This window comes from Euprymna scolopes, chromosome 3 (assembly GCF_053919585.1).
Source record: "Euprymna scolopes isolate OS-2025 chromosome 3, ASM5391958v1, whole genome shotgun sequence".
In the NCBI taxonomy this organism is placed as follows: Eukaryota; Metazoa; Mollusca; class Cephalopoda; order Sepiida; family Sepiolidae; genus Euprymna; species Euprymna scolopes.
The window spans coordinates 76096527-76117899 of NC_136484.1; the positions used below are offsets into that span (position 1 = coordinate 76096527).

Consider the following 21373-nt stretch of genomic DNA (forward strand, 5'->3'; position numbering starts at 1 on the left):
TTTTTACTACTAATTCTAAGTCCAATCAGCAAAATCATAAAATCACATGTAATTGTTTTATTTTTCGTATTACCACTCAGACTTAGGGTTAGTAGTAGGAGCGTGGCTTTTATGACTTTTGACAATCACATATTTTATACTAAAGTTTGATTTGAAACATTAACATTCCCAAGATTTAAAACAAATAAAGTTTGTTATATATTAAAACATTGATCAACAAGGTGTGATCATTTTGCATTAGTTATATACAAAATTTATTGTTTGGTGTTTTATCGTATTTTTACCACTAAATTTTTCAAGCTGTTTGCATGGAATCGCCTAAAAAATGGAGAATCGTGTTTTTTTTTTTTTTTTTGTTTTTTTTTTTTGTGTATAAGTATATAAGTTGGATTTTTAAAAAAATAATAAATGTGGTTTTTCATACGTAATTTTATGTTTAGTGGCTAGATAAATGGATAAAGATTCTTGTAAAAATAAACTTTATTCATTTTTATTCTTTAGAAAAAAATATTTTTCTTGTATGCCACACAGATTAAAAAGCCTATACCCTCCCCAGATTAAAAATGGTTTTCTAAATAGTAACATTATTTAGAAATTCATTCATAACAATGTTAGGGGAGTTGTTAAATATTTTGTTCTTACATCGTTTTCTCATTTTGCCTACCAGTTGTCGACTATTTTCAACTGTTTATAAACTTTCAAGTAGCATGTTGTACACTAACTGATACCATCTAGCTTTGTTTTAAAATCAAAATAAATCTTTCGTTGTCTGTAAATGTCCAATCAATTTACAAGGAAAACATTTAAGAAAAAAATATATGCAGAAATTACCAGGAAATTACAAAAAAAAAGCAACAAATCTCTAATTAAATATTTATTTTAAAAGAATCGGAATCAGGGGGAAACATTTTGGAATCGTTTATCACATACACACACACATATATCTTTTCTTTTTTTTGTTTTTTCTTTTTTTGGTAATTTTATAAGTTGAAAATCTCGGTGACTATTGATCAGAATTTAACAATTGAAGGTTCGTTGGAAAGCTAATGACCTTAATTGTGTAGTGGGCTATGTGACATTTGCCCTTAAGGTGACACATTGTTTAAACAAGTGGGGGATCACTTTTCTATATTGATTTAACCTAAAATGAGAACCCATTTTATGGCCACCTTAGCTTTAAAGTGAGTTTATTTTACATTAAATTAATATAGAAGTGATCCCCCACTTTTTAAAACTGTAATTTAATATCATTGACATTATGACATTATTCGTTTCTTGGAATTTTAACTGTTTTCGTTTTCAACACTCTCGAAAGCCTATAATAGTGGTAATTTTAAAGGATTTTTGTGGGTGGAAAGATAACTGCACCTTTACCAATATTTCAATCATAATCATTTGTTTTCCCTAGTTTTGCATATGAATTACAAAATATCTGATATTTCTCCAAAACCTCTGGCCTTGATAGAGGGGAGACTAAAACTTGCTGCTATGGTTTCAAATGATCTGTAATAATAGCAAGGGGTGACTAGATTTCAAATATTTCTCATATGTTATATCTCCCCTCTTTGGTTTTCATATGTAAAATAAATATCACCGTGTATAAAGATTATTTGATACTGAAGATATTCATAATGGTACCCTATTTCCAAAAGAGGGGAGATATAACAAATGAGAAATATTTGGAATCAAGTCTCCCCTTGCTGTTATTTCAGATCATTTAAAACCATAGCAGCAAGTTTTAGTCAACACTCCATCAAGGCCAGAGGTTTTGAGGAAACACACTATTGGCTACATATGTACAGATTTGTTTCAGTTGCGATTTCTTTTGAAATCCAACCTTCTCAGGACAAAATCTTCAGATAAACTGAATGCTTAAACCACTCAGCTTTTATTTTTTTACTAAGGACTTTGTAATTAGATACTTATCTAGTCTTAATTCAGAAATAAGTTAAATTCTATAATGTGATATATATGCTCATGAACAAAAAAAATGGGCCAGGAAAGAAATTTACAATTTATTGCACAAAAAGCTGCATTACACAAAATGCAATTAAATAATAAACGAAAATGAGTAAAAAAATATAAAGAGCAAGATATTTACTTTAATAAAAACTTAGTATGGAATGGAATTGCCCTTAGATCTTTTTAAAAGATCAATTCTTTTTATCATGCTCTCAACCAACTTGGAGCACTGTGAAGAGATGTCATTCCATTCTTTGTACTGCTTCCCATAATTTTTCTTTGTTGGAAAAAGTTTTTCTAACTAATGCACGAGATATTATAGCCCAAATATTTTCCATTGGGTTTAAATCTGGGCTTTGGCCAGGCCAAAACATCACATCAATTGAATTATCAGTAAGCCACTTCTTTGTGACTTTTGCTGTGTGTGCAGGGGTCTTATCATGTTGAAAAATAATGTCATTGTTCATTTCTAACTTCTGGATGCTTGGTAATAGACCTCTTTCTAATATTTGAATGTATTCTTTGGCATTAATTGACGCATCACATCTGATAATTTCCCCAACTCCTGCAGCAGAAAAGGTCCCCCATACCATTATTTCTCCGTTTCCATGTTTTACTGTGATTTTTATGCAATTTGGTGAAAATCTTTCTCCGGATCTTCGGATGCAACGTTCAGGGGCATCACTGGCAAGGCAAAATCTTGATTCGTCCGACCAGAAAACATTTCTAAACCAATCTGCATCTTTCGTACCATAACATGATGCAAATGTCTTTCTGTCGCTGATGTTCTTCTTAGTTAACAAAGGTTTTTTTGCACATCTTTTTGATGAAAATCCCATTTCCTTCATCCTTCTGGATATTGTCACTCTAGAAAGAGAATTTCCTTTTGCTGTTTCGAATTGTTTGCTATGGTCAACATAAGTTTTTTTGCGATCCTTCAAAACGGTCATTTTAAGCCTGTGATCGTCCTTCATTGTGGATGCTCTGGGGCGACCAGAACCAACTTTCCTGCTCACTGTGCCTTCAATTTCGAACCTTTTCCCAATTCTCTTCACAGCTGAAAGAGATGTTGCCACCTTTTCTTCTTTCAAAATGTCAAATCTGCTTGTAAGTCAAATTTGCCTGTCGTAATCCTGCAATTCGGTTTTTAATTTTTTCGTCAAGATGTCGTCTTACTTTTCTTGGACTCATCTTTAATACTAATAATCTGAAAAATACTAAATAACAGCTAATTATTAGCAAACAAGCGATAAAAATTTTAAAAATTGTTTTCTTTCCAATTTTAATCATGGCCCATTTTTTTTGTTCCAATTTTAATCATGGCCCATTTTTTTTGTTCACGAGTATATATATATATATATATCTTCTATATATATAAAAGGCAAAAATCGGTGTGTATGTATGTATGTATGTATGTTTGTTTGTAACGCTAAAACTTTTGAAAGACGGAACCAAACTTGACAAATTTGGTATCATATCGAAGCCCCATCACCCGGATGACAAATATCGAAATTTCACGTCAAACGGACTACTAGAAGTTGGTCAACTGATCAGTTATCTTCGAGGGGGGCCCCCAAAAAACCTGTCATTAACGCTAAAACTTGAGATGAAAGATTCCTCTCCCCTAAGAATAAAACATATGTTCAATATCTGCTTTTGTTTTTTCATTGTTTATACGGTCCCGAGCAACGCCGGGTAGCCCTGCTAGTCTATATATATAAAAGGCAAAAATCGGTGTGTATGTATGTATGTATGTATGTTTGTTTGTAACGCTAAAACTTTTGAAAGACGGAACCAGAGTTGACAAATTTGGTATCATATTGCACCTTGATCACCCGGATGACAAATATCGAAATTTCACGTCAAACGGACCAGTAGAAAGGGGTCAACTGATCGTTTTTCTCCTAGGGGGGCCCCCAAAAAAACCTGTCATTTTAACGTTATTCAATACGTGTCACGTGACGTGACGTCAGCTCAAACTTTTGACAGACACAACCAAAGTTGACAAATTATGTATCATATTGAACCTTGATCACCCGCATGACAAATATCGAAATTCCACACCAAACGGACCATTAAAAGGGGGTGAACTGATCATTTCTCTCCTAGGGGGGCCCCCCAAAAAACCTGTCATTTTAATGTTAATATTACATAATCCAAAAAACGCTTAGTAATGTCACGTGACGTGACGTCAACATCCAGTAATGGCGAACAAATGTAAACAAACACTTTGTTTTACCGATACTTTTGTAATTTCTCTTCTGCTTTGTTCTAGAGATTATTAAACTCCATGACAATGTCTCCAACGTATTTAACTGGTTAAAAATAGTATTTATACAAGAGTTTTAACGAAAAATATCAGGAAAAAATGTACAGGAATAAAAAAAAATTCAGCTTTCAAAATATTCGTCGATAAAAAAACCGATCTTTATATTTACGCTAGCCATTTTGTATATTACCACGTGACCTGCTATCTCTTAAACTGGAGGGGGGGGGGGATCCACTTGAATCCAACAAAACCAGTAATTTTTTTTTTCTATTATATATACATCATTTTCTATAAAATTAAGTGTAGACTTTATAATTATAACAAAAAATGTTATTCATACTAAAAAAAAAAAACGCTTAGTCATGTCACGTGACGTGACGTCAACATCCACTAATGGCGAACAATTGTACCTATTTACTATGCCTCCCCACGGGACAGAGTTAGACACCAGGGTCGTTTTTTAACGTGGAGAAAAGGTACAAAAATAAAAATTGTCTCAGTCGTGGAGGATTTCTCCTCCACCGAAAGAGAACAAGAAATAGAAGTGCAGCATCTGAAGAACAGATACTACACTTTGATCTTGACCAAAAGGCCAAGAATGCGAACAATTGTAAATAACTTTTTTCACAAAACCAACACCGTCTTTCTTTTTTTTCTCTCTCTCACCCACTTACTCTTCCCTCTCTCTCACCCTCTTTCTCTTGACGTCACACCACTGTTAAACTGTGGGGGGGGGGAACACATTCCCAGGCATTATCTCCTATAGATGCACATTTTATTAGAAATTCAGCTTTCAAAATATTAGACGATAATAAAAATATAAAACCAACACCCTCTTTCTCTTTTCTCTCTCTCTCACCAACTTACTCTTCTCTCTCTCTCACCCTCTTTCTCTTGACCTCCTACTACTGTTAAACTGTGTGTGTGTGTGGGGGGGGAAGAGGCAGCTTGAAAACCAACAAAAACAGTGCACAGTTTCCCAAGCATTTGGGGTGGGAAGGGGGGGGGGAAGAAGCCGAGCGCACAGTTTCGTGTGAGAGAGAGAGAACAATTCTCAACCTATATACTCAACAAATTTTTTATCTACAGATTTGAAAGTTTGTATATAGGGTATTCAGACATATGGAAATATATCTAGCATAATCTATCTATTATATCTATAAAAGTGAAAATGTGTGTGTGTGTGAGGTAGCCAGAGAGAGAGAGAGAGAGAGAGAGAGAGAGACAACAATTCTCAACCTATATATTCAATACATTTTTTATCTACAGATTTGAAAATTTGTATATAGGGTATTCAGACATATGGAAATATATCTAGCATAATCTATCTATTATATCTATAAAAGTGAAAATGTGTGTGTGTGTGTGTGTGTGTGTGCGTGAGAGAGAGAACAATTCTCAACCTATATACTCAACGTATTTTTATCTACGGATTTTAAACTTTGTATATAGGGTATTCAGACATATAGAAATATATCTAGCATAATCTATACATTATATCTATAAAAGTGAGAATGTGAGTGTGTAAGAGAGAGAGGACAATTCTCAACCTATATATTCAACAAATTTTTTACCTACAGATTTGAAAATTTGTATATTGGGTATTCAGACATATGGAAATATATCTAGCATAATCGATCTATTATATCTATAAAAGTCAGAATGTTTGCGTGTGGTTGTGTGTGTAAGGTTGCGAGAGAGAGAGAGAGAACAATTCTCAACCTATCTATTCAATAAATTTGTTATCTACAGATTTGACCATTTGTATATAGGGTATTCAGACATATGGAAATATATCCAGCATAATCTATCTATTATATCCATAAAAGTGAGAATGTGTGCGTGAGAGAGAGAGAGAGAGAGAGAGAGAGTAAGTACAATTCTCACCCTATATATTCAACAAATTTTTTATCTACCGATTAGAAAATTTGTATATAGGGTATTCAGACATATGGAAATATATCTAGCATAATCTATCTATTATATCTAGAAAAGTGAGAATGTGTGTGAAAGAGAGAGAGAGAAGAGAGAGAGAGAGAGAACAATTCTCAACCTATATATTCAACTAATTTTTATGTACAGATCTGAAAATTTGTATACAGGGTATTCAGACATATGGAAATATATCTAGCATAATCTATTATATCTATAAAAGGTAGAATGTGTGTGTGTGTGTGTGTGAGTGAGTGAGTGAGTGAGTGAGTGAGAGAGAGAGAGAGAACAATTCTCAACCTATATACTCAACAAATTTTGTATCTACAGATTTGATAATTTGTATATAGGGTATTCAGACATAAGGAAATATATCTAGCATAATCTATCTATTATATCTATAAAAGTGAGAATGTGTGTGAAAGAGAGAGAGAGAGAACAATTCTCAACCTATATATTCAACAAATTCTATCTTTACAGATTTGAAAATTTGTATATAGGGTATTCAGACATTTGGAAATATATCTAGCATAATCTATTATATCTATAAAAGTGAGAATGTGTGTGTGAGAGAGAGATAAAGAACAATTCTCAACCTATATACTCAACAAATTTTTTATCTACAGATTTAAAAATTTGTATATAGGGTATTCAGACATATAGAAATATATCTAGCATAACCTATCTATTATATCTATAAAATGACCATGTGTGTGTGTGTGAGAGAGAGAGAGAGTCAGAGAGAGAGAGAGAACAATTTTCAGCTTGTGTGTGTGTGAGAAAGAGAGAGAGAAAGAGAGGAAGGAAAATTCTCACCCTATATATTCAACAAATTTTTTATCTACATATTAGAAAATTTGGATATAGGGTATTCAGACGTATGGAAATATATCTAGCATAATCTATCTATTATATCTATAAAAGTGAGAATGTGTGTGTGAGAGAGAGAGAAAGAGAGAGAGAGAGAACAATTCTCAACCTATATATTCAACTAATTTATCTACAGATTTGAAAATGTGTATATTGGGTATTCAGACATATGTAAATATATCTGGCATAATCTATGTATTATATCTATAAAAGTGTGAATGTGAGTGATGGAAAGAGCAAAAAATTCTCAACCTATATAACCTATAAAAGTGAGAATATGTGTGAGAGAGAGAGAGAGAACAATTCTCAACCTATATATTCCACACATTTTTGGGCACAGATTTGGAAATTTGTATATAGGGTAGGCAGACATATAGAAATATATCTAGCATAATCTATCTATTATATCTATAAAAGTGAGAACTTGTGTGTGTGTGTGTGTGAGAGAGAGAGAGAACAATTCTTAACCTACATACTCAACAAATTTTTTACCTACAGTTTAGAAAATTTGTATATAGGGTATTCAGACATATGGAAATATATCTAGCATAATCTATCTATTATAACTACAAAAGTTAGAATGTGTGTGTGAGAGAGAGAGAGAGAACAATTCTAAACCTATATATTCAACAAATTTTTTATCTACAGATTTGAAACTTTGTATATAGGGTATTCAGACATATGGAAATATATCTAGCATAATCTATCTATTTTATCTATAAAAGTGAGAATGCGTGTGTGTGAGATAGCGAGAGAGAGAGAGAGAAAAAGAGAGAGATAAAAATTCTCAACCTATACATTCAACAAATTTTTTATCCACAGATTTGAACATTTGTATATAGGGTGTTCAGACATATAGAAATATATCTAGCATAATCTATCTATTATATGTATAAAAGTGAGAATGTGTGTGTGTGTGAGAGAGAGGACAATTGTCAAATTTGTATATAGGGTATTCAGACATATGGAAATATATCTAGCATAATCTATTATATCTATAAAAGTGAGAATGTGTGTGTGTGTGTGTGTGAGAGAGAGAGAGAGAACAATTCTCAACCCATATACTCAACAAATTCTTTATCTACAGATTTTAAAATTTGTATATAGAGTATTCATACAAATAGAAATATATCTAGGATAATCTTTCTATTATATCTATAAAAGTGAGAATGTGTGTGTGTGTGTGAGCGAGAGAGAGAGAGAGAACAGTTCTCAACCTATACATTCAACAAATTTTTATATATAGGGTATTCAGAAATATCGAAATATATCTAGCATAATCTATTATATCTTTAAAAGTTAGAATGTGTGTGTGAGAGATAGAGAGAACAATTCTCAACCTATGCACTCTACAAATTTTTTATCTACAAATTAGAAAATTTGTATATAGGGTATTCACACATATGGAAATATATCTAGCATAATCTATCTATTATATCTATAAAAGTTAGAATGTGTGTGTGAGGTAGCCAGAGAGAGAGAGAGAGAGAGTAAGAACAATTTTCAACCTATATATTCAACAAATATTTGATCTACAGATTAGAAAATTTGTATATAGGGTATTCAGACATATGGAAATATATCTAGCATAATCTATCTATTATATCTCTAAAATTGAGAATGTGTGTGTGAGAGAGAGAGAGAGAACAATTTTCAACCTATATACTCAACAAATTTTTTTATCTACAGATTTGAAAATTTGTATATAGGGTATTCAGACATATGGAAATATATCTAGAGTAATCTATCTATTATATCTATAAAAGTGAGAATGCGTGTGTGTGTGAGAGAGAGCGACACAGAACAATTCTCAACCTATATATTCAACAAATTTTTTATGTACAGATCTGAAATATCACATTTGTATAGAAGTAGAAATCTTGATACCTACTCTGATACCTAATAAAAGAAAGGACACTCTTTAGGGCGGATTTTGATTATAACAAGTCACTAATTAGAAATTATAATAAACATTCTAATAATTTAAGAATTTTACCAAAATAAAATTGCATGGTAATCACCCAATTTCTGCCACAAAATTTTGATTGGCAGAACTCATAAACATAAAATATATATTTTCTAATTTCATCTTTTTTTTTTTCTTTTTACATAATCTGGTTTGATGTTTTCCCAAATATTCAAATCACTATATTTTGCTGCTTAATATCAAATACAGCAACTGAGTTATTTTTATGCATCAAACAATTACATTTTCTCATTCATCCAAACTAATCACTGAACATCAATTTCATATTTTCTTCACTAAAATATTACTGTGCTTGATGTCATCAAGTGGAGCGGATCATTTTTTTTTCATTTGTTCACACATTTTTCCAATTTATATATATTTTAAAGATTCTTAGCCTATGTCATTGCATACCAATCTGTTTATTAAAAGTTAAGGTTCACTGTAAACACATATGTTACACCAAAATAAAAACGCTTCAGATAATGTCTTGATATTCAATTCAGTTTCTCACATGACATCTTATGAAGTTAGTAGAAATGTTACAGACTTTTGAATCTCAAACACTTTCAATACTGTGCACTGATATTTTCTTTTTTGCAATATAAGCACATTCATGATTTTTTTTACAAACGTTAAAAACTTTCACATTGTGTAGCAATATACTGAAACAATTATAAAAATATTTGTTTTTATTTTGAATGATGCAGGGCATCTGAAGAGAGATTTTTCTAACAAAATGAAAGTATAATTTTTAGCAATAGGTATCTAGGAAAAGGCCACTACATATGTTATAAGTTCCAAATTTCCACAACCTGGCAAATACTGGTACATGCTAGCAAATTTAGATTTGCAATTACAAAATATGATTCTAATTTTTTCCTTTGCTCTTTATTCTAACACTACACTAAGTTTACTGTGTTATTTCGCTACAGTTGATATTGTGTAGAACAATAAGAAAATCATAGTGAACAATGCATTCAACAAATTTCACACACATTTCTAGATACCTATATCTAATAAGTTCAAAAGAAAGGACACACTTAGGGAGGTATTTTGGTGGTCAAGTCACTAAAAAGAGATTAGCTGGTTTCCCGGCATAGCCCAGGATATAATAAAGATTGACTGAAATACATGTTCTAGCTGGTTTCTAGGCGTTGCCAGGGATGTAATATAGACACATTATGTTGTATATTACCTGTTCTCTTCTCCCTAAGGTAAAACAATTTCATATACATGCTGTAAATTACCTATGCTAGGGATAAAACATGAACAATATCAGTCCTAGGGTAGATAAAACAAATAATACATAGAGATGAAAGATTCCTCTCCCCTAAGAATCAAACATATGTTCAATATCTGCTTTTGTTTTTTCATTGTTTATACGGTCCCGAGCAACGCCGGGTAGCCCTGCTAGTATATATATATAAAGGAAAGTTTGTATGTGTGTCTTTGTATACCAGTTAAATGGTTGGTCTAAGAGCAAAACTAATTGTAGATTTGAAATCGGTATCTATGATTCGATGTCAGAACTTTTTTAAACTCATTCAAAACGAAAACTATGTAAAATAGATAAAATAAAATAAAATAAAAACATTCAAAACAAATGTTTTGACATTTTGAATGTTCCTTTGTAGCTGAGTAGACAGCCTTGTGAAAACATGTATCTGATATTGTTTACTTTTGAAGAGAAAATATGTTTTAATGGGTGAAAATGCATTTGAAAAATGTTCACTCAAATATTTTTACTTTAACAAAAATTTTATATTTTATATTTGTTTCTTTATTTTGGACAATCGAACTATGCAGAGAGATTTTTAAAACTCATGCTGAAGTCCTTTAAGTATGTTAGAAAGACAATATTTTCATTAGATTGGTTGTCTGATGGATAATTTATTTTTTTTTTTGTAATTTGTTATAAGTGAAGCTAATGATAGAATTCTTTATACAGATTTAAAAATGAGATTTATGGTGGAGCAGCAATCCTAGTGATCAAAACTACATTAATAGAAATTTCATAAAAAAAGCCTAAAGGCGAAGTAATGTCTCCAGACTTTGCAGAGGTCACATAAGGATAACACATTTTTAAAGAAACAATATGCCATGCATGCCAGATTGTATACACAGCCAAATGTATTCAGTACGAATACATTTGGCTGTGTATACAATCTGGCCAAATGTATTCGTACTGAATACATTCATCGGGCAGGGAAATGTTCTAGAGGTTTAAACCAGGACCAAACTCAAAGAAAACCAACCTGCCTCCTCCCTTAAGGCTTGCATTTACTAATATCCACGGGCTTAGAACTAACTTAGATGATGTTGAGTCATTTCTCCTTGTAAACACTCCGGATATCTTAGCATTAAGTGAAACTAACCTTCACTCCTCCATTCCCTCTAACCACTTTAACATGCCTGGTTATCTCCCACTCTACCGTAAGGACTCGGACAGACATATGCATGGACTTTGAGTCTATATTCGTAACACCCTCCCCCTGACTAGAGAAATAAAACTAGAATCAGAGGACCAGGCCTTTATGTGCTTCAGACTAAACATGCAACACAATATTAGATACTTGTATTTTCTCTACTGCTCTCCCTCAAACCAAGACTGTACCCTAATAAACAAAGTCTCAGACAGCATAGATATAGCACTCTCCCTCGATACTAGCGCACAAATACATGTATTTGGTGACTTCAATGGCCACCACAGTAACTGGCTAGGATTCTCTAATCACACAGACATAGCTGGTAGCGCAACACATAGCTTCTCTATATCCCATTCCCTATCTCAGTTGGTTACATTTCCGACACGTTTCCCAGACCAGCAAGATCAACATGCCTCACTTCTAGATCTCTTTCTGACAACGGTTCCCGATAACTGTACAACAAATGCCCACAGCCCACTCAGGAATGCTGATCACGCTGTGATAATGATAGAAATCAGCCTAAATTCTCGCTCTAAAACTGAAGACCCACTACTCAAAACAACGAGGTATTACAAAAAGGCTGATTGGGAAGCCATCAGGGAGCTCATCAGAGATGCTCCATGGCAAAATATCTTTACTCTTCCAGCAGCACAGTGTGCAAATGAGACCACTGAATGGTTCAAAACTGCTATTGAAGCACATGTTCCCGCACAGAAATTCTATAGCAAGCCCCACTCTCCCCAATGGTTTACTTCTGTTTGTGCAGCTGCTATTTGTCAAAGGCAGCATGCGTTCCGCAGATTCAACCAACATAAGTCCAACTCAAATAAACAGAAGTTTATAGAAGCTAGAAATAATTGTAAGAGAGTGATAGACAGCTAAGACAGATTACTCTGAAACCACCAAAAAACGCATTGAAGCACAGAAATTAGGAACCCGGGATTTTTGGAAAATCTACAACAGCGTAGTAAATAATGGACAGCCAACTATTCTCCCACTATCAAACAATCATGAGGTTGCTTGCACAGCAACTGACAAGGCTAATCTGCTTGCCAGTCGGTTTGCCTCAAACTCCACACTGAACTCGGTACACCACTCACTCTCTGATTTTCCTCTGCGAACAGACGCCACACTAGACGATTTGAAAATCGCCCCTTCTCAGGTACATGCTATTATAAAAAACCTAGACACCGCAAAAGCATGTGGACCAGATCTCATCCCGGCTGTGCTATTAAAAAAATGCTCTGCCGAGGTTGCTCCAGTTCTGTCCAAACTTAACAATAAATGCCTTAACAAATCTTGTTTTCCCGACTGCTGGAAAACCGGCTCTGTGGTACCAGTCTTCAAGAATTCTGGTGAAAGAACTGACCCACTAAATTATCGCCCCATTAGCCTCCTCCTGCTTTTCGCCAAAATATTTGAGTCCTTAGTTAATCAAGCCCTAGTCCAGCACCTAACAGCTGCTAAACTCCTGACTGACAAACAATATGGATTCAGGCAAGCCCGTTCAACAGCAGACATCTTAACTGTAGTTTCTGAACGTATATACCATTCATTGGATAAAACAGGGGAGGGTAGAGCGGTGGCCCTTGATATATCTAAGGCTTTTGACAGGGTATGGCACGATGGTCTTCTAAGGAAAATTAGATCATATGGAATCACTGGAAGAATTCATAATGTAATTAAATCCTTCTTAAGTAATAGAAAAATCAAAGTTGTCCTCGGCGGTCGTACATCCAAACAATATGACATAAATGCGGGAGTACCTCAGGGGTCTATTCTTGGACCCCTATTATTCCTGATATTCATAAACGACCTCCCTGATAAAATTGTTTCGGAGATGTGTATATTTGCAAATGACACCACTCTCTATAACAGATATGAGGGGAAAACAAATGAACACATATCCAAGGAAATGGCAGAAACACTAGAGGACGACCTCCAATCCGTAGTGGAATGGGGACAAAAATGGTTGGTCACATTCAATGCTGCTAAGACTAAGCTTGTTTCCTTTAATAACTACAAGAAACCTTCTCTACCACCAATAGCAATGGCCAAGAACACATTGCCTAAAAGTACTTCTTTTAAACTCCTCGGCCTAACGTTTACAGGGAATATGAACTGGAATAGATACATGGAGAGCATTGCCAAGGCTGCTGCAAGGAAGGTTGGCTCCCTCTACCATGCTAGAAAACTACTTACGCCTGACAGTATCCTATACCTCTATAAGGCGACCATTCGCCCATGTATGGAGTACTGTTGTCACGTCTGGGCTGGTGCATCTGCTGCTTGTCTCTCGCTCCTGGACAGGGTTCAAAAGAGTCGCCAACCTGATAGGTCCTGAACTGTCAACTAGGCTTCAGCCTCTGTCCCATCGACGAGACGTTGCATCTCTCTGCCTGTTCTGCAAATACTTTAATGGTGAATGCTCTGACGAACTGCAAACACTTGTACCTCCCCGACGTAACTACCCCTGACAAACCCAACAAGCTACTAAGTCTCATCCCTTTACAGTAGAGATCCCTAGGTGCAAGAAAGCCTTTTACTCCAATAGTTTCTTCCCCAGAACTGCGGGTCTTTGGAACTCCCTTCCGGGATTCTGCTTTCCCAACTGCAATGATATGCAGAAGTTCAAGTGTAATGTTAACAAACACCTTTCTACTCATCTCCCTTCATAATGACCCCACTAATTAAGTCCCTGATAGTAGCCCCCTGCTTCAAAGTGGCACTGTGCCTTGTTTGGGGTGAAAATTGAATAAAAAAAAAAATAAATAAAAAAGGTACAATGAATGAAGTGTTAAAAATAAAGTAGAAACAATAAGTAACTTTTAAAAAGCAGTTGAGATATCTATATATTTATAAAAGTGAACGTGTCTGTGTGTCTACCTTTCTCTATGCAATAACTTTGTCAATTTTAAGTCTACAGACTCGAAATTTGATATAGAGGGTACTGAGATTTGGGAGAATCGATGTGATCCGTTTTCGGCCAGAAATTTGGCTGTTAAGGGGTCAAAGTTCAACGATTTGACTTTTGAGAACTCTACCAAACTCCTCTGACAATTTTGGGTCCAAACACTTGAAATTTTAAAACGTTAAAGGGCTAAAATTGGGTCAAAGTTTTATAAAATGTTACCTCTGCGGTCTCTACTAAATTACTTGGCCAATTTTTTATCTAAACATTTGAAATTTTACATAGTGTATTCACACATAGCGCAAGCTTTTTAATCGGTTTTTGGCTTAAAATTTGGCTGCCAAGGGGTCAAAGTTAAAGATTTGACCTTTTGCGGTCTCTACAAACTATTTAGCCAATTTTGGGTCTAAACCTTTAAAATTTTACATAAAGGGTATTCGGACATGCACAAGTCAGTTTTTGGGCAAAAATTTGGCTGCGAAGAGGTCAAAGTTGATTGCAGACTCTACCAAACTCCTCCGCCAATTTTAGTCTAAAAATTTGAAATTTTAGATGTAGGTTGCCTGGACATGAGTCAAACTGTTTAATATATATATATATATATATATATATATATGCATATAAAGTTATGAACAGTACATAGGGACCGAGCGAAGCTGGGCTGAACTGATAGTGTGTGTGTGTATGTATGTATGTATGTGTGTATATATATATATATATATATATATATATATATACACACATACCTGAAAAAAGTTGATATAGAACAATACAAATAAACATATTTTGATGGCAACTTTGAACCTGTCAGCTGAATATATCTACTATTGATTATTGTTTTAACATTGTTAGAACATTCCTAACATTGAAGAGTTATCAATGAAAAAAAAACAAAAAACAAAAAAAACAGGAGGTCTGCAGAGTGCTACTAAAAACACTAAATATAATTAAGGATGCTTCCAAAACACTTCTAAACTAAGTGTCTCCTCCTTTCTTTGTAATTAAAACCATAAAAATAAATCCATACAAAATATTTTATTTCATTTCAACATGGAAATTCTGCTAGAAATGACGTCATGACGTTAAAATTTGAGGCTGTGATATTATAACAATCAAATTCAGAGCTTAGGTATAATAGGTAGATATGAAATACGTGTCATAAACTGAACACTCACTCACTAATTTCTCTTATCAGTTTAAGTCAACAATGTATGGTGTGTAGGTTTGTTTGGCACAGTAACAGTTCTGCTTAAAACCTTTAAAAATTCTTGGCAATTTTTAAAGAGAGGTTTAACTACTTCGTATCTGCCATTGGTGCTTTTATAGTCTGAATTTCCTGATTAACCTCTCCTATCCACACTTAAACATAACTGATTAGCAAATAAACTTATAAATTATAAAGTTGATAAACAGCAAAATTTTATTGCTCTAAACATGATACATTGACAATATCTAATCAGGAAGTTGTCTCATTGGTTAGATAGAATCTGCTATGCCGTGTTCTGATCTTATCAGTTTTGGGCTGTGCTGACATACGAATAAAAGAAATTGTCAATTTGAAAATCAGTTTTGGGTTGTTTGTTAATTTAAATTAACAATGGTTGGGTTTGTTTCGTACAGCAAAAAGCCGTTGGAAATTTTGGAATTTCCAAATTAACAAATTCCATATGAGAAGTCTCGGTAGGATAATAATGTCTATTGTGAATTAGGAAACAAACTGAAAATGGCTGAAACGATTTAGAGTTGAAAGCAGAGAGGAAAAAAATAGATGACCTTAGACAAGGATTAAAAAATATTTTAGTCCCTTAATGAAAAAAAGTGAAAAAAAAAAGATGACCTTAGACAAAGATTCAAAAATATTTTAGTCCCTTAATGAAAAAAGTGAAAAAAAAAAAAAAAACTTCCTCAAAAGCTAATAAATGAAGTTGATTCATTTAATTATTTGAAGAAAATAAATGCATTCTTAACCTCTTAAAATATCAAGACCTCAAGAATCATTTAAAAAACAATATGGTTGTTTTAGGAACAATTACCCTACAAAAAAAAAATCCTATGAAATACTTGGAAGATCAAGTTGGAACAAAGTAGATAGTTGTCATAAAAAGCCCTCGGCCATTCAAACATTTTAAATGGAAAACGTGACTGCATGTATTGTAACTAATAAATCTGCTATGTAATCTTTGATAAATTTGGGAAAGATATGAACTTGCAATTTAAAACCCCACCCAAGTACTGGTAAAATAGCAAATCATGATTCACCATAGATATTGTTTACAATCGATATAGTCTTAATCTATTAAATAGCTCAAAAAGGCTAGATATGCCATAGCACTATGAAGCCAACTAAATGATATAATAATGAAGTTTATTTATCTGGAAATGCAATAGAAAAGAAATCCGTTTTGATTAAAATTTTACACAAAATCCAATGGTTGTATGCAATTTTTGGTAAATGGGTGGGTGGGGGGTGAGACACAATAAAATAGTGGGGTCTGTTTTTTGCACCATATATTATATATATATATTGGTATAAAGTTAAAATTTATAAGAGAAAGAAACTTTATTTTATTAATCATACTCTGATGATATTCATTTTTCAACTGACAAGCCTTCTATTCTATAAACATTTATCCTCGAGTGGCTGTTTGCCTTGATAACTCATTGGTAAACAAAAAATATGTTCAGTATACAAGCATCCTCATTTGTTCCTGAGCAACGTCGAGTGTATTTGCTGGTAGAATATGAATTTGAAACTTAGATTCCATTAGAATTTTTTAATTTGTCAGTGACAGATCTATTCTTCAAAAGTAAACAAACTTATAAAAGATGTTGAATGTTGCTATTAATAAATAACACTGTTGTTTGTTGTAGTTGTTAGCCAAAAATAATATAGAGTTCAGCATTTTATATTTATGTCTCTCTGTATAAAAGAGTTATCACAGAAAGACCTTAAGGTCAAATCAAAGTTAGTATCTGTTTAGGTCATTCTGTGGAGGTCATCCTTCCAAGAATTACCTTATTGGGAAGAGATAGTTTATTTATTTATATATATATATATATATATATATATATATATATATATATATATACCGCTACATATAAAACTGAGTTGAGGCACATGACCTTTAGGTCAAACCAAAGTTAGTATCTGTTCAAGTTGTTCTCTGGAGGACATTCTTTGTGGAATTATCTCCATCTCTTGAAGAGATAGTTTATTACTGATCACCTGAAATGCCAAAATTGGGGAATGTAAACAGGGATGAAAGCAAGTTTTGAACCCTTTTTTTTTGTGTGTGTGTGGGGGGGGGGCTTTATTCTCCCTTATAAACTGACCTTGTGTCAAACTTTGCAGTGGAAGGGAGGTAAAAATGGCAAATTAAAATCTAATTGGATCTACTGTTTTCAGTGAAGTTGTGATACAATTAACTAATATATGAACACCCATTCTATTGTTATGGGTAAATAGCAGTGTTCAATGAAACATTTCTAATGAGTGTTGCTTCATCATTAAATAATTACGAAACGGATTGATATGCTGTAAAATAGATAACCAAAACGAACTCTTTTTATAATTATAAAATCAGATTTTATTAGCTTTTTTTATGTGTATGCTTTTATGGTATAATAACGGAAATTCGACGTTGCCCGGGATTAAATTAGGATCAACAGATGTTCCGCACTTCCAATACTTTTGTCATCAAATTCTGTGAAATTGCCCATTTTTCAATCAAATCAATTGATTGCCTGGTTCTAATTAAGGACCCACCACAGTTCACTGGGAAGAAGCTTCACATGCCTGCCCAAGGTGATTTAGTCCACAATGCAGTGTTTATATTACACTGTAGAGAACTTACTGTTGATTGTATAATATTATTTTTATATAATGACTTGAATTAAAGTTTAAAATGCAAAAGTCAAATATCATGGTTCAGTTGTGCTCTAAACAGAAACATTCATTTTGAACATGTCACTGTTTTATCAAAGAACCTACTGTTGATTTTGTACACTGGGCCTTTCTCCTTGTGTATAAAGTGTTAATTTTGGTCAAAATCTGACTTCCTCCTTTAATTGGATTATTTAATCAATTGTCGGTGCATCCTTTCAATACAAATCCTATCTAAGAACCATCCCAGACACAAAGTACATTTTAAATTAAAAAAAAAAAAACAAATTGGCAAAGTCATTTCAGAGATGATAGGGAACAAACTCTCACACACAGTGCCTTTTTATATACAAGCAAAGATCAACAAGTCAATGTATATGTATTAGAAATTGATATATTAGCAGAAGATTCAAATAAGTTTCAACAAGAGTTAGTTGAAGCTGTCATTTGATTCCATTTAGTCAAAAGTGAAATTAAGAACATCTTGGTGAAAAATGCATTTAAAAGAAGTTTCAAGATTGAAATAATTATTTTATAGGTATTTTTACAATTTAAAATAATTTTTTTTTAATAAGTTGAATCTCGAGTTTGTCTTTGTTAAATTCATCTGCTGTTTTACAGCTGTCTGTATTCTATTCAAGTTGGGTTTCTTTGTGTTGCTTTTTCAATGCCCACCCCCCTTTTTTATTAGAAGATTAATGCCAAGTTTTTTTTATTATTACTTAACCTCATATGTTATTTTTCTTGTAAAACAAAAATTTTAAACCTGATTATATTGTAAATTAATAAAACCTATCAATATGAATCTAATGAAAACTTGAGTTGGTCAAATACTTCATTTTATAGATATTTCATGTTAGCTAATTCTATCTTAGCTGCAAACCGGTTTGCAAACTAATTATCCATTTTGTATTCAAGTTGGGTGTATTTGTGCTACCCCTTCGGCTGCTTGGTTGGAATCCGATCAGAATAAAGAATTCCTGGAAATCCTCCATTATCTGAATGCAAAGAATAGAAATCTGTTCCAAGTTGTGAATATCTTCTTCCTGATCGTTTATATGGCCTCAAGTATGGTTGGCGAGAGACCAAGAAATCTTCAGCTGAGAATTTTCTCCTCCTTTTGGTTGATGAGTGGGCAGTTGCCATTCAGTCTCTGCTTGTTATACAGTTTTATTTTTATCATTCATTGTAATTTTCTTTTTTCATTTTCCATGATAAGAATAATCTGGAAGAAAACAAGCAAATTTGTGATAACCCATGTCTTATTTACATGAATTAGATTTCAGTTATTTCCTGAGAATGGATGTTCTTTGCATTCAAACTAGTGGTATGTAACGTTCACATATAAAATGTGTTGAACTCTGACAATGGTTTTAGCTGTTAAACGTACTTGTCTCCCATTGGTCACACTACAACTATTTTAGTTTGGTTTCATTTGAAAACTCATGAACTGTGACATATCTTTAGATATTCTTCTTGCATAACTAAAAAAAAAAAAAAAAAAAAAAAAAAAAAGCCTCTTTACTTCGGTTTTATTGTTATTAGTAGTAGTAATTGGGAGAATGGTATTTCGATGAACGAACATGTACTACACTATGAAGAAAGTGGTAATGCCTGGGAGGATGATCTCCTGACAAGATATTTTGCTACTCGCTTTCATTCTATCTCTCTCCCTCCCTGAATCTAACATTGGAAGATGATACAATAATACATTAATAGAAATAATAGTGTAAGTTCGGCTTCAGATACCAATAGTCACTTTTTCTCTGAATGCTCACAAAGTAATATAAGGTGGTTGAATCAACAGATGGGTCGAGAGAAATGCATAAGAAAAATGGCTGATTTGTTCAGTTAATTACTATTAATTAGAATAATTAATAAGATTTTTCAAAACATAACCCAATTCTAGAACAAAGATATTTTTTAGCATGTTTTTTGTATAAACAAGGGTCCGACAATATTTTTCAGACACTTTAGTATTCGACTTTCCGAGTACCATAGTGGCGGAATTCCTTCAATAGAATAGCATAAACATATAAAGACAATACCTTTAATAAAAGTGGAAGAAAATCGATTAGGTAAGGAAAAATATTTAATTTTCATTTTTTTACAAAACACGCAATATTATTTTGGGGACATCGTTGAAAAACTTAATAGTCTGTAATATCACCTTTCTTAACAACTTTTATCATTCTCTCTTCATAATGATCAAACATATGCACAATAACATCTACGTGTTTCTATTAAATGTTTTTTGGCATCTAGTATTCATTCCCATAGTTGAGCCTCTTTCATTATTTCAGGTCAATCATAGACAAGTTACACAAGCATTTCCCAAACGTTTTCCATTAAATTTAGATCTGGGCTTTTTGCAGGCCATTCCAAAGTAGTCATATTCACTTTAGCCATCCATTCTTTCATATATGGATGCTGCAATTGTCTTCCTGTAGAACGAAATCATTCTCCATCTTATCTTTAGTAGGGCTTTCTCGTTCAGCAACTGTTTGTAGCTTTCACTGTTATGTCGTCCTTTCAGCCACTCCAACCATATATTTCCATTAGCAAAGATCATACCCCAAACCATAACTCCTCCTCCTCCCATCTGTCGTTTCAGTAAAACAGGCGCACCCCTTCTCAACCAAGTACACCATCCATCGAGCCCATCAAACTTGAAATACTTCTCATCAGTAATTATAACCTTCTTAAAGTCAACATGCTTTGTTAACCACCTTTTAGCACTCTCCAGTCTTGCTCCTTTGTGTTTCTTTGTTAGTGTAATTTTTTTCTTAGCCTTTGCACATTTCAAACCAATCCTATGCAGCGTTCTTTGTACTGTTCGAACGTTTACATCCAATTCACATTTCTCCTTCACTTTTCTTGCTGTAACTTTTTATCCAGATGTTAAAAGCCGTATCACAGTCCTCTTCATTCTCCTTTCAGTCTTCTTGCCAATTGATCTTTTCCATCCTCTTCTTTTTCTGCTCGGAGTTTGTCTTCAACATGTATTCGATCATTGATTTCGACAGCTTCAAATCCATAGCGATCCTTCTGATGCTGAGGCCATCTTCCCACTTTTCCGTGCCAAACAAATTTCTTTTGAATGCATTTTACCTCATTAAACTTAATTGTTTGGAAAGTAGAATAGAACAGA

At 33.3% G+C, this 21373-nt stretch overlaps 1 protein-coding gene and 1 pseudogene across 1 annotated transcript in view; one reads left to right on the forward strand and one right to left on the reverse strand.

The window, feature by feature from the left end:
- The window catches only part of LOC145256329 (cysteine-rich hydrophobic domain-containing protein 2-like), a 157127-nt gene that overhangs the window by 37386 nt on the left and 98368 nt on the right, over positions 1–21373 (forward strand). The gene's annotated exons all lie outside the window — the stretch shown is intronic.
- On the reverse strand, positions 4703–4836 carry LOC145264972 (U2 spliceosomal RNA; annotated as a pseudogene).